Below are 13,523 nucleotides of genomic sequence, written 5' to 3'. Positions count from 1 at the left end.
GCCACTGAGGCTCAAATGACCTCACAAGCTCAAACAGCAGCCGCAAGTCTAGCACCGCCCTCTCAGGCACTGAGGCACAAGTCACCTCACAAAGAGAAACAGCAACACATGACCAGCACTGACCTCTCAGGCAGAGAGGCACAAGTGACCTCACAACAACAAACAGCAGACATTTCCCCAGCCATGGCCTCTCAGGCAGAGGGGCACAAGTGACCTCACAACTACAAACAGCAGCCACATGACCAGCACTGCCATCTCAGGCACTGAGGCACAAGTGATCTCACAACCACAAACAGCAATAACATGTCTCTTTGTTGCCTGGCATTTACAGGTACACAAGCGGAATAACAATTTGTATCAAAGGAATTTGCTTGCTGCTTGCTTATCTGGTTCTGGTGACTGAGTGACTTCACCATCTTCATCAAAGCCACCTTCCATCTGCTATCCTATCTGTTAGGAAGGCAATAGTGACCTCACAAGCAAAAACAGCAGCCATGTGACTACAACTGGCCACTCAACTTACGGAAGCAAAAGTGACCTCACAGTCTGTATTGAAGCCATGTGTGGACTGCTGGCCTGTCATGGACTGAGACACACGAACCTCAGAAGCACAAACAGCACTAATCTCCATACCGCTAGTCTACCAGATGCTCATGCAGAAGTGAGCTCAGAACCAGAAACAGCAACAATGTGTCTGTTGCTGGCCTAACCAATTCTTCAGCCACAGTGACCTCAGAATCTGCGTTGAAACCCTGTGCTTGCTGCTGGCCTGTCAGGCACTGAGGCAGAAGTGACCTCACTGTTACAGAAAATTAGGCTCGCTGGCCACCATAACAGGGTCCGACCCTAGGTTCCCGCTGAGGCAGAAGTTCAAAGTCAGATCGGAGCAAAATAAATTTTAATGACACACATGTGGTAATTACAGCTCGAGCTGGGTGCCTCCAAAAAGGGACCCTGTTTGAACAAATCCCTGGGTAATTATACCCTTCCAGTCTAGTATCCACCCCATAGTTCTGAACCAATCATAATATTAGAGTTTGGGGTCTTCCAGCTCCCAGTTGGTCCTTTCCATAGTTTCCAGGTGTGTTCTTTACTTCTTATAGCACGTCTGCATAATTGTCGATGGCTCTTCTACTTTCTTATCTTGTCCTCCAGAATCAGTCTTGTGGTTCCTTTCTTTCTTCTGCGTCCTAGGTTAAAGTCCATCTCCCTGCTGGTGCTCATTAATGCTAAACCACTTATTTCTCTATACAATTCCCCCTCCCCCCCCCCCCCCGGCAATCACTCTGACTTGAACCAAGTCTGGGGTCTTCTTTTACTTAACTAAGTAAAAGTTCAACATATCTAGGTGAAAGTTCACAGCTTGTGGCCTAAGGCTTCAGCAAATTTAGCCACTAATGCTAAGCAAGTTATGCTAAACGATTAACTCTAGACCACTTCAGTCCAATATTCTTTAACAGTCCTCCCTTTGTTCTTATTAAACATCCCTGCTAATATGTTAAGCAGAGTTCTTGAAGCCTTTTGAGGCATACTATCACTCTGCATAATCTTATGTACAATATGATTGTAAATAATAGGCATAACACAGTTAAACTTAACAAAACTACTACTGGGTGCAACATGTGATTATAAATCCTTGTTGCGGGTGGTGACCATCGCAAGAGAGTTTCCCACCAATCATATTCTCCATCCTTCTTCACTCTTTCCAAGATGTGGTGTATCTCTTCTGTATCATGATGAACGGTCATTAGAGTTTTTTGTCCATTGTTTTGGATGCATTTTAGCAGTTGACACAGATCATCATGTTGTAGTAGTTTCTTCACCAATGTAAGATTCATTTTGATGGGGGTAGGCAATAAATCTTGACTTAATGCATAATTTGATTGTAGCAATTGATAAGACGTAACAGGAGCTAAATAATTAAAATTGCATCCTATAATTGTAGTGAAGTTACAAACACAAACCTTTGAGTGATTACTGGTATCTACAGTAATGCTATCTGCTGATATAAAATCACAGAGGGTTCTTATACAAACACATCCTTTTCTGATATATACAAGTACAGTTTCGGGGGGTTCATCAGGATATATTTCAAAATGACAAACATTTTGTTCAGTGTCAAGGCAAATGTCTTAAGCTTTGGTAGTGTTACTCTCAGAAATAAATTTTTTTTTTAGATTTTCAAACCTTTTTTGCATACATATGACTTACTGGATCAGCTGTTCATCCCCATCCAACAGGCTGGTCTTAGTTGGGATATAAGTCCCTGGTATGGCTAAATGTCTCCCGAAGAGAATTTCTGCTGGTGTTAGTCCTATGGGTTGTCGCAGAGCATTTCAAACATCCCATAGGACTAAGTTTAGGGCTTTGGGCCATTTTAGGTTAGCATGTGTGCATACTTTTGGTATTTTTTCTTTTAGTGTTCTGTTCATTCTTTCTACCTGTTCTGAAAACTGTGGGTGGTAAGGGGTATGTAGGTTTTTCTCTATTTCCAGTGATTTATGTAACTGATTGATTATGTTTGCTGTAAAATGGGCGCCCCTGTCTGAATCAATGGCTTCTGGAACCCCATACCTGGGTATGTTTTCTTTTAGTAAGGCTTTTACCACCCCTCCTGAGTCAGCCTTCCTTGTTGGAAAAGCCTCTACCCAGCCTGATAACTGATCTACTATCACTAACAAATGTTTGTACCCATTGGCGGAAGGCATATCCACGTAATGTATTTGTAGCCTTTGAAAAGGGAAGTAGGCCCACAGTCATCTCCCTAACTCTGAGCTTGGTTTGCTGCTTGAGAACTTTTGGCAGGTCGGGCAGCTGTTGGTTATCCTTTTCGCAGCAGCATAAATTCCTGGAGCTGCCCATATTTTTTGTACCTGGTTAGCTACCACCTCTGCTCCCCCATGAGCTTTATCGTGGAACCACCTGGCCACAGTAATTACATATTTCTTTGGTAGAATTGGTTTTCCTCCAATTGTCCATATTCCATCATCATTATGTTTTGCTTCCGACTTTTCCCATTATTTTTTCTCTTCTGCTAAGCAGTCTTTTTCATACGTGGTTTTGGGGTCTATTAAATTTGTCCATTCGCTCTGGTCCATCATTGGAATTGCGACCATACAGTCCCTCAAAAGTTGTCGGGCGGCTGCCTTCGCAGCGGCATCAGCTAAAGCATTTCCTTTACTAATTTCTGTAGTACCTTTAGTATGGGCTGGGCAGTGTATTATAGCAATTTCTTTGGGCAGTTGGACTGATTCCAGTAAATTACGTATTTCTTCTCCATTAGCTATTTTCTTTCCTGATGATGTAAAAAATCCTCGTTCTTTCTATAACATCCCAGTTGCATGACATACTCCAAATGTGTATTTAGAGTTGGTATATACATTTACTCGCAGGTTCTTACCTATCTTTGCTGCTTGGGTTAATGCTATTAATTCTGCCCCTTGAGCACTTATGGATGGAGATAAGGGATTAGCCTCAAGTACCTCAAAGAGGCTGGTGACAGCATAGCCTGAATGGTGTTTTCCATCCAAATAATAGGATGATCCATCTGTAAAGAGAACTAAGTCTGGGTTTCCCAAAGGTTCATCTTTGAGATCCTCCCGGGGCTTGCTCGAGCTGACAACCACTTGTTCACAGGAATGATGAGGCTCTTCATGTTCAGGTAGGGGCAATAGTGTCACTGGAATTAAGATGTTGCATCTCTTTAAGGTCACATTATCTGCGTGCAGTATTATTAGTTCATAGCCGTGAGCTCTCTGTGGGGATAGTGCTTGAGTAGCGTATTGTTTCATTAACAGTTCTACTTCATGTGGCAGATAGATACACAATAATTGGGTGACCCAAAACTACAGGTCATGTTTTTTCAATAAGGGCTGCTGTAGCTGCTATTGCTCTGATGCATCCTGGAGTGCCTCTGGTTATCACATCTAGCTGGGTGGAGTAATAGGCCACTGGCCTACAGTGAGGACCTAGTTTTTGAGTGAGTACTCCACTTGCTACTCCTTGTCATTCATGAACGAATAATTCAAATGGCTTACTATAATCTGGTAGTCCTAGAGCCAGGGCTGAGACCAACACCCTTTCTACAGATGTGAAAGCTTTCTCTTTGTCTGGACCCCAGGCCAAAGGCTCTGTCTCCTCCTTTTTTGTTGCCTGGATCAAAGGTTTGGTAAGTTCTCCCAACCCGGGAATCCATGGTCGGCAAAATCCTACAGCTCCTAAAAATCCCGAGTTGCTTTTTTGTTACAGGACAAGGTATATCAAGAATTGTCTTTACTCGTTCTGGATCAATTAATCTGTGCCCTTCCTTCAAGATAAACCCCAAATACTCTACCTCTTGTTGACACAGCTGGAGCTTGGACGGAGATGCTCGATGCCCCTTCTCTGCAAGAGCGTTACACAGAGGAAAAAGTGTCTTTCAAACATGTCTCATAATCTTTACTTGCTAATAACAAATCATCCACATATTGTAATAACACTGAACGTCCTGGAAGTTTGATATCTGCAAGATCGTTTTTAAGTATACGCGAAAAAATAGTCAGAGACCCAGTAAATCCCTGTGGTAGTCTAGTCCAAGTTAATTGTTGTCCTCTCCAAGTGAAGGCAAAAAGATCTTGGCTGTCCTCAACTACTGGTATACTAAAAAAAGGCTGCCGTTAAATCAGTCATGGTAAAATAAGTTGCCCAATGGGGTATCTGTAATAATATAATTGACTGGTCAGGAACTACTGGATGTGGAGCAATTACACGTTGGTTTATAACTCCCAAGTCTTGTACAAACCGATACTCTGGATCGCCATCAAAATCCTGCCTATTCTTTTTAACCGGCAGAACTGGAGTGTTGTATGGGGATTCACAAACTCTAAGGATACCCAATTTTAAATAGTGATCCATCTCCTTTTGGATACTCTTCTCTGCTTCCTTTGGGATAGGGTATTGTTTAACCATGGGAGGTAATCCCCCCTTTGTTTTGATCGAGACTGGACTAGCTGATTTCAATAGTCCAACATCCATTCCTGAAGAGCTCCATAACTTTCCAGGAACTAATTCTAAATCTGTCAGAATTTGCAGATTACTTGACTCTGGTTCTGGTGTCTCAGCCAGAACACATGAGCCCATTATTATTAATTTCATCCCTTCCGGCTGTAAGCAGATCTGAGTATCCAAGGCTTGTAAGAAATCTCTTCCTAAAAGGCAACAGGGTGAATCCATGGAAATTATGAAATGTCCCCACATTCCTTTACCCCCAATAGTGAGCCACAAGGGTTTAGTTAACATCCGTTCGCCTTTTCCCCATTACTCCCTGTACTGTTATTTTATCTGATCACTTACATCTTTTAGGCTGAAAATTCAAAAGGGAAAGGGTAGCTCCGGTATCCACTAAGAAGGAAATCTCTTGACCTTCTATATTTGCCATTATCTGCCCCCTGAAATCCAAATCTATATCCCACGAATTTACCCCAATTTCCACAGTATTTTCCGAGTCTCCCATCTCCTGTCATTGTGGACTGGCTGGGAATTGCCTGGTGTCATTCCCAGTACTCAACTGTCTCATGCTGTCCCCTCTATTCCTGGGCATGCGGGGCTTCACTGGGCATTGCCACTTCCAGTGCCCTTGTTCCCTGCAATAATGGCAATAATCATTAACTCCTAAGCGTACAATATGTTGGCTTTGATTCCGTTTGTCTCCCGCTAACACGCTCACTTCCTCTTTTTTTTGTTGTCTCTTTTCTTTCACCTTCTCTTCATCTCAACTGTTATATACAAATGTGGCTAAACGTACTATTTCGTCCATAGACTTCCCTGGTCAGTCAGGAACATGTTTAGAAAAATACTTTTTAATGTCCGAGGCCGTTTGATCTACAAATGTGGAAACTATTAGACGCCTGTTAGCTTCAGCTTCTGGATCTATCCCCCCTCCAAACATTCTGATTTGTTTAAATAGCCAAAAAGGAAAGCTGAGGGGTGTTCCTCAGGTTGTTGCTGACACGCCCTTATTTTAGACCAATTCGCAGTCTTCTGTCCTGCCAAACGTATAGCTTCTTCCAAGCCTTGTCTGGCTAATTGCAACTGCCTCTAATCTGCCTCTACATTAAAATTCCACCTGGGGTCCACAGGCGGCCAGGCCGTTCGATCAGCCACAACACCCCCCCCCGTTCTGCCTAACGACAGTTTGCATTCAGAATTGAGTGTTTTTCACCTGGAGTGAACAAAACTTCAAGGAGCATTTGCACATCCCCCCAGGTAGGATCATATGTCTGCAGTATTCCTCTTACAATTTCTAACACTTTCTCTGGATCTTCCCTAAGCCTGTGAGTTTATTGACTCCATGCAATCAAATCTTGGGGCCTCCAGGTTCGGTAAATTCACGTAGTAACTACTTGAGGTACCCCATCCAGACCTGGTGGGGGCACTCCTGGCACAGGAATGGCTTGCAAAGGGGCTTGAAAGGTGGAGGTGGAAGGCAAGGGGGAGTATAGAGAAGTTGAAACAGAGGATGGCGCATAGTGTAGACCGGTTTCCACAAGCATTTTAGCAGCTGCACTACTTTCAGCATTCTGAGAAAATTTCTCTCCTCCTTTTCTAGGCGCTTCCTTTTGTCTAGCAAATGCCCAACTGTCCCATACATACCAATAATCCATTTGTCTGGGGAACCTATCCAAATGTGAGGAGCAACCTCCTCCAAATGGTGACACAGGAAAGTTAACTCCTGATGATCAAAGGTTCCCTGCGGAAGCCATCGTTCTGCCGTGTTACCATCCTTTGTCAGGAATGGCCAATCCTCCTGACATAGTTGGATCAACCTTTTTTCCCTAGGTTTTTTTGTACCATCAATCTTATTCCAGTTTTGCAAAATTTCAGCTAAGGGCGTCCCCTTTTCTATGCCAAACTTATTTCCCATTGTTATCACACTGTCTCTCTCACCCTCTCTCTCATTCACTCTCTGGGAACTGCACCCACACCACCCAAGTCTTTGACTGATAGGACTGATGTCCCTTTGCAGCGGGTGACTTTGTCAGTTGACGGGTGCCCCCTTTGGTTCCCAGGTCATATGCACTCACACTAGTCACAGTACCGGGTGCTATCCACACTCACACTAGTCAGCTGGTTTTTGCAGTGCGCCTTATGCTGATCAGGGTGCCCACTCCCCCTTTTTCGGCCAGATCAAGATGGGACTTGAATCCTCTCAAATCCTGGGGGTGTGATGCAAACCCACCCTCCCCAAAATTTACTACCTGGTATGCCTTACGGTGATCAGCCTGCATACCAGTGAAGGTGCAATTTGTTACCAAACTAGAATTTAGGCAGGATTTAAAGACTCACCCTCTTGATGCCTCCCGTAGCCAAAGATCTGGGGTGAACTCACCCGATGGCACCACTGGAGATGAGAGGACCCAATGGTAGTCGCCTAGGTTCCCATCTGGGGTGCCAAACTGTTATGGAAAATTAGGCTCGCTGGCCACCATAACAAGGTCTGACCCTAGGTTCCTGCTGAGGCAGAAAATCAAAGTCAAACTGGAGTAAAATAAATTTTAATGACGCATGTGCAGTAATTACCACTCGAGCTGGGTGTCTCTGAAGAGGTACCCCGAACAAAGAAATCCCTGGGCAATTATACCATTACAGCCTAAATTCCCACCCTTATGTGATAGTTCAGACCAGTAATATTTAGACCTGGGGTCTTCCCCTTCTTCATTGGGTCCCTTCATTGTCTCTTAGGCAGGTTGCCTCTTATCTTATTTTCAAGCTTGCAGCTTCTGCTGTTGGTCATAACTTCTCTATCTTTCTGGCTTAAACCATTTCTGGGGCCCTCCTTTACTTAACTAGGTAAAAGTTCATCATATGATCTAAGTGCGGCCTAAGGCTTCAGCAAATTTAGCTACTCATGCTAAGCAAGTTTATATAGGTGGTGTTAACTCATGCTTACATCAGCTTATGTTTGCATAAGAAAAAAGGATTCATCTCTAATACACTTCTACAGCCTAATGGTAGCAATTAACCCCAGATAACTCCAGTCCAATATTCTCTAACAATAGACAGTGGTGATCTCACCACCCACACCCTGACCATGTGGCTGTTGCCACCTGCAGCTCCCCTTGCCCTCCCCCAAGGCTGAGCCAGCTACTGAACAGCCTCCCTGATTCACTTTGTGGCATCACAATGTTCACAGCGCAGCAAAACACCCATTACATTCCAGTTACTACCCCAAAAGAAGATTAGCTTTTGCCTAGGTAGTCTCTACATGTAGCCCACAAAAATTAGCAATTGGAAAAAGACCTGCAAGTAATTCTTGGCAACATTTTCTAATGGGAGGATTGCATGGGAATAGCGATCATGAAACTGAAGACAGCAGGGCCTCATGTCCCAGGCACAGGGAGAAGCCTTCCTGCAACTCAGAAGTCTAGCTCCTCCCAATGCTGAACAAACCCAGCAAATCCTCTACACATCAAGGACAACGAGCATTCTCCTATTTTATGCGCTGACAGTTTGAGACACGGGGAAGGACTCAGGACAGGGCATTTCAATTGGTGAAACCAGCAGAGCCACAATTCAGCAACTCTTCACCCTGACCTAGGAGTATGGAAATAACAATGGCAAGTGGGAGGACTGGTCGTTCATCAACTTTCAAGGCCCTTAAAAAACAAAACAGCTCACAATTACACAGTTGTTCTGGAAAGACCCTTCAGGCTGCTTCCATGGTCACAGGTGTCAGGGCGAAGCAAGAGGCACGGAGCAAAAAACATGGCATGACATGCGGGGAGAGCATCTCTCAGAGCCACTCTGAAATGCAGTTTTCAGAACAAAAGAGACCATTGGGAAGGGCACCTCATGAGGACACCAGCAACGCTGCTCAGACTTTGCCCAGCAGCTCCCAAACGCAGTTCTGAGCAGCACCTGGGGGCTGCGGTGGCAGCAGCGGTTCGGGAAACACTTTAACATGGATCTCAGACCCACAACAGGGCCAAAGTTTCCTGCACCCAAAAACCCCACCAAACCACCCAGGTCGAGCTGGTTGGGGGCAGGCTGGCACGTCTGGCTCACAGATCAGGTCCCCCGTCTGTTACAGGTCGCTTTGTCCTGTGGTCACAGCCCCACCAGCCCCGTCGCCAGCACCGCTGCCCCTGCCCCATCGTGAGGGCACCCGCCGGCATTTGAACACACCCGCAGCCCCCACTGAACCCACTCACACCTGCTCTCTCTCCCGCTCGCTTCTCTCCTGCTTTGCTCCCACTCCTCTTTCACCTCTTGCAGGTCTTTCTTTTTTACATGTGGAGTCCAATTGGCTGACAGAGCCATCAGTCAAATGTAGCCCTGCCCACCTCCTCATGCCAGCCAATAGAAGGGCTGCAGTGGGGGCGATGCCATGGCAACGTTGGGCCCTCCTGCCCTGGCGGCCTGCTCTGCCCCCTCCCCCCGCGGCATGGCTCCATGTTGTGGGCGGCAGCGCAGGGCATGGGGCATTGCAGGGTGCCTGGGCAGCCTGGCCCCGTGTGTCCGGGCAGTGCGGAGTCCCGGGGCGCGGCCGCTGCCCCGCTGGGGCTGGGGTCAGCTGCAGGGGCTCTGAGGGGCTCCTTGCCGCCCTCTGCCCTGGGGGCCATGGGTGACGTGGGGGGATACCCTTGGGGCCTGTGCTGGTGCCAGCCCTGGCGCTGGCATGGGGGCCCTGGGGATGGCCGGGGTGCCAGAGCCCGCAGGCACTGTCCTGCTGCCCCCAGGGCAGGGCAGTGTCCTCTGACCGCTTCTGCCCTGGCCCCCTCCCCGCAGCAGCCATGGGGAGCAGCAGCCCTCCCGCTGCACCCAGCAGGGCTGGGCCGCGGCCAGGCAGGGGCTGCTCTCTGTGGGGCCGGGCTGTGCCCAGGGGTTTGCTCCGGAAGGCTGAGGAGCCCATGGAGGCACCAGGCAGCAAGGGGGAGACCAGCTCTGTGCCTGCCGGTGCTGGGGAGCGGTGGTGTGGGGTTGTGAGGCGGCTGGGGTAGCTGGCTGTGTTGGGCTCACCCCAGCACTGCCCACCCCAGCTCAGAGAAAAGTCCTTGGGGTCAGCCAGGACCTGTGCAGTGGGGATGGCTCTTTCACTTGTTTCCAACCTACTCTCTCAAATGTATTTTCTTTTGGGTGCAGAGATTTGAGCCCAATTTGCAGGTGGACAGGGGCTGTGGCCATCTGAAGATGGCATCTCTGAGCCCAAAACATGCTCTGCCAAGTTCAAAGCATAAAAGGATCCTTGGGGAAGGATCAGAGGTTTTCCCAAACACACATAGGACTTGGGGTTATTACAAGGTGAAAGTTTCATTTCCTGTATGGACATTTCCAGCAGGCTCCTGAGGGCCTCACGGGAGCTGCAGGATACCCCAGCCTCTGGGATGCAGGACCCCTTTCCTCTCAGAGCCAGACCCCAAAGGGGGACCCACTCCCTGGGAAAAATGGCCATGGATTTCCCACCCACTACCCCCCACCCACAAGGGGATGGAGCTGGCCCCACAGGAGCCTTGGGGCTCTGGTCAGCCTCAGCCCCAGGAGCCAGGTGTCCTGGCTGCCACAGCGTCACCCAAGCCAGATGGGACCCTCAGGCAGGACTCTCACGGCAGCCCCCAGCCCTGTCCAGCCACTCCCACAGCCCAGGATCCACAGCAGTTTTGCAGTTAACAGTTTCTGTGTGACACCTTGGGAAGGAGCTCCCAAAGCCCTTACCCTTGTTGGGGAGCCACAGGAGCATTGGGAGCAAGGAACTGTGGTCCTGGCTGATGGTGTTCATCCAGCAGCCTTCCATCTTGCTTGCCCCCTTGCCTTCAGATCACTTCTCCAGCCAGGGAGGAGGGATTTTCTTCCTGTCTTGTCACCCAAAACTCCCTTCCAACATGCCCCTGCTCCTCTGCCTGTTGGCAAGGAGCCCCAATGCATGCCCACTACCTCCTGTCCCCCCTCCTTGCCATGGAGCCACCACGAAGGGTGTCGGTGGGGAGTGCGTGAGCAGTGCCCAGCAGCACCTGGACCTCACAGGGAAGTCAGGGCACCACCCCACTTCCTGCGTGGGTTGCTCTGAGCGCCCAGGAAAATCCCTCTTCTCTAGGGGCTTGCATCAAAGGTTTTCCAGACTTTTGTACAGAAACACATCCCGGTCCAAGATCCCCAAGAGCAGCACAGACCCTGGCACAGCCCAGGACCCCCAGGAGCTGTATGGCTCTCTTTTCCATTTCCACATGTCCTGATTAAATTGACTATGTCTAACATCACTTTTACAGCATGCTATCTGGACATTGCAACATTCTAACTCCTCCCCTTACTCTTTGTTCATTCCCATACTGACCTGCTGATTTGCCCTTCAGGGATCTTAAAGCTTGTTCCATCTTTCAGTAGTCTGTCTACCATCCCACCCACACCAAACCCACTGCTCTCCCTGGAGACCTTCCTGGACCCTTGGGCTGGTAGCAGGGAGGGCTGTGGGGGCAGGCCACATCCCAGGCTAACCTCCATCAGGCCTTCAGCTCCGCAACGTCTCATAGTGTCACGCTATGAAGGTTCCATAGTAACGACTGAGACAGTAACGTAATAAAAAAATATGTTTATTTCCTCACACAAGCTCTTGGATTGGTAACACCCGTTAAAATAATGCGATTACTAATTTAGAAAGGATAACCCAAATCCATTCTCTCCCATGCACCCATCGGCTACTGGGCTATTGATTGGAAACACTGCTTGAAAGCTAGCTTGTTCACGATCTTAGTGAAAGGACTCTCAACCTCGAGGAGTTACCTTAACCCAGCATCCCAGGAAAAAGGAGGGGGGGGGGAATACTCACGGTCCAGGCGGAGAAGATGATCAGGTCACGTTCCTGTCCCCTGCTCAAACTCTCTTAGCTTCCAAGTCTCTTTTTATACGGCTGGGGCTCTGGGCAAATACTGCTTTTGATGACCTTTGCGAGTTTCACAATCACAGGACTGTTTGTTTTTCTGCTTGGAAAGACCCTGCTAGCGAGGCAAGACCACAATATGGTCCCTGTCGCTTCTGCCCTCCCTGGGGGTTCATGCAGTTTTGATTCCCAGCCTTATCAGGTGGTAGACTTCTTTAGTCTTGCTAATTCTTCTATTCCACAGCTTTGTGCATATCAGTTCTTGCACATATCAGTTGGCAAGCTTCTACAGTCCTGTTAACTCTTTACTCGCTCGTCACATAGCTTCAAGGGAGCTCTCTCAAGCAACACTTCCCATGCCCCTGCTGCAGTGGCAAGACTTTGGGTAGATGCACAGGAGACAAGGGAGAGAAAGGGCAGAGACCCCAGGGTGCAGTGCTGGGCTCCCAGCATCGTAGATGGGGTGCCACAGGCTGAATAAGCAAACCAACTCCTTCTGCAGTGACTTAGAAAGCCACCTCTCTGACAGTATTCAAGGGGGATGGAGTCTCCCTTCTGCAAGATCTGCCCCAGGACTGTGCAGAGACTAGGAAGAGCAGGAAGGCTGGTTGCAGGGATGCTCTCAAGCTTCAGCAGCTGCAGAGCTGGGAGCCGGTCATCTTACAAACTTCTGAATGAGTCAAAATGCAGGTCCTTGATAAAACACCCTTCACATGTTTTATCAAGCAAAATGACCAACCATGGACACCGAACCCCTGTGAAGGGATATCCTTTCCCTCATTCTTTGCCCAGGGCTTTTCCTGGCATCAGTGTGCAGGTGGGGGTGTGTAATACCAAGTGCAGGACAATGGCACAAGACCTCCCGGGCTCCCTGGGGGGCAAGGAGGCAACAAGGCCCTAGTGTGTCCTGATAGCCTCAGTGGCAGAGACAACATCCATAGCCAGGGGGACAAAGACCTTAGTTCTGTCAGGGCCATTCAGCCTTGCCAGTGCCCTCGGCCGACTCCACCACAGGCTGTCCTACACTGTCCAACGTCTGCTGCTGTGCCCCTGCAGACTGTAGACACCTGGCCTGCTTCCCCACCTTGCTCTCACCCTATGATCTCCCTCCCTTCACTGATATTTCTCCATCCTCCCTGGCTCTTTCTTGAAACACAAAGCCATGGGCTGATCACAGACTCCCTCTGGGTGACCTGTTTCACCACAGCACTACCCTTTGAGTGATATTTCTTCATCCTAATGTCCAGTTTGAACTTCCCAAGCTGCAGTTGGGGCTGTTTACCCTTCCCATGCTGTCTCCCACTAGAAAGAAAAAGCTCCTGGGAGCCCCACAATGGGACACACTAGTGCTGAGTAAAGGGGGATAATAACTTCCCTTTTCTGCGTGGCCACCCTCCTCCTAATGCAGCCCTGTATGCATGTGGCCTTATTCACAGTAAGCATGTACCACTGGCTCATGTGACAACCCTCATAACACCCAAGCCTTCTCCTCAGGCTACTCCTGAGCTGGTCTTGATGCACGGGGTTATTCTTCCCCATGCGCAGGACTGCCCCTTCTCCTTGTAAAACTCCATGAGGTTTCTGTTGGCCAAATCCCCAAGTTTCTGACGCTCCTTGTGTCCGCTGTTAATGTGTGTGTGTAGATGGTTCACCCTGACCTGTTGTGCCTAATTTG

Source organism: Apteryx mantelli, unplaced genomic scaffold, assembly GCF_036417845.1.
Source record: "Apteryx mantelli isolate bAptMan1 unplaced genomic scaffold, bAptMan1.hap1 HAP1_SCAFFOLD_39, whole genome shotgun sequence".
NCBI lineage: Eukaryota > Metazoa > Chordata > Aves > Apterygiformes > Apterygidae > Apteryx > Apteryx mantelli.
The sequence above is the reverse complement of the archived record's forward strand: the minus strand, read 5'-3'. Positions refer to the sequence as shown.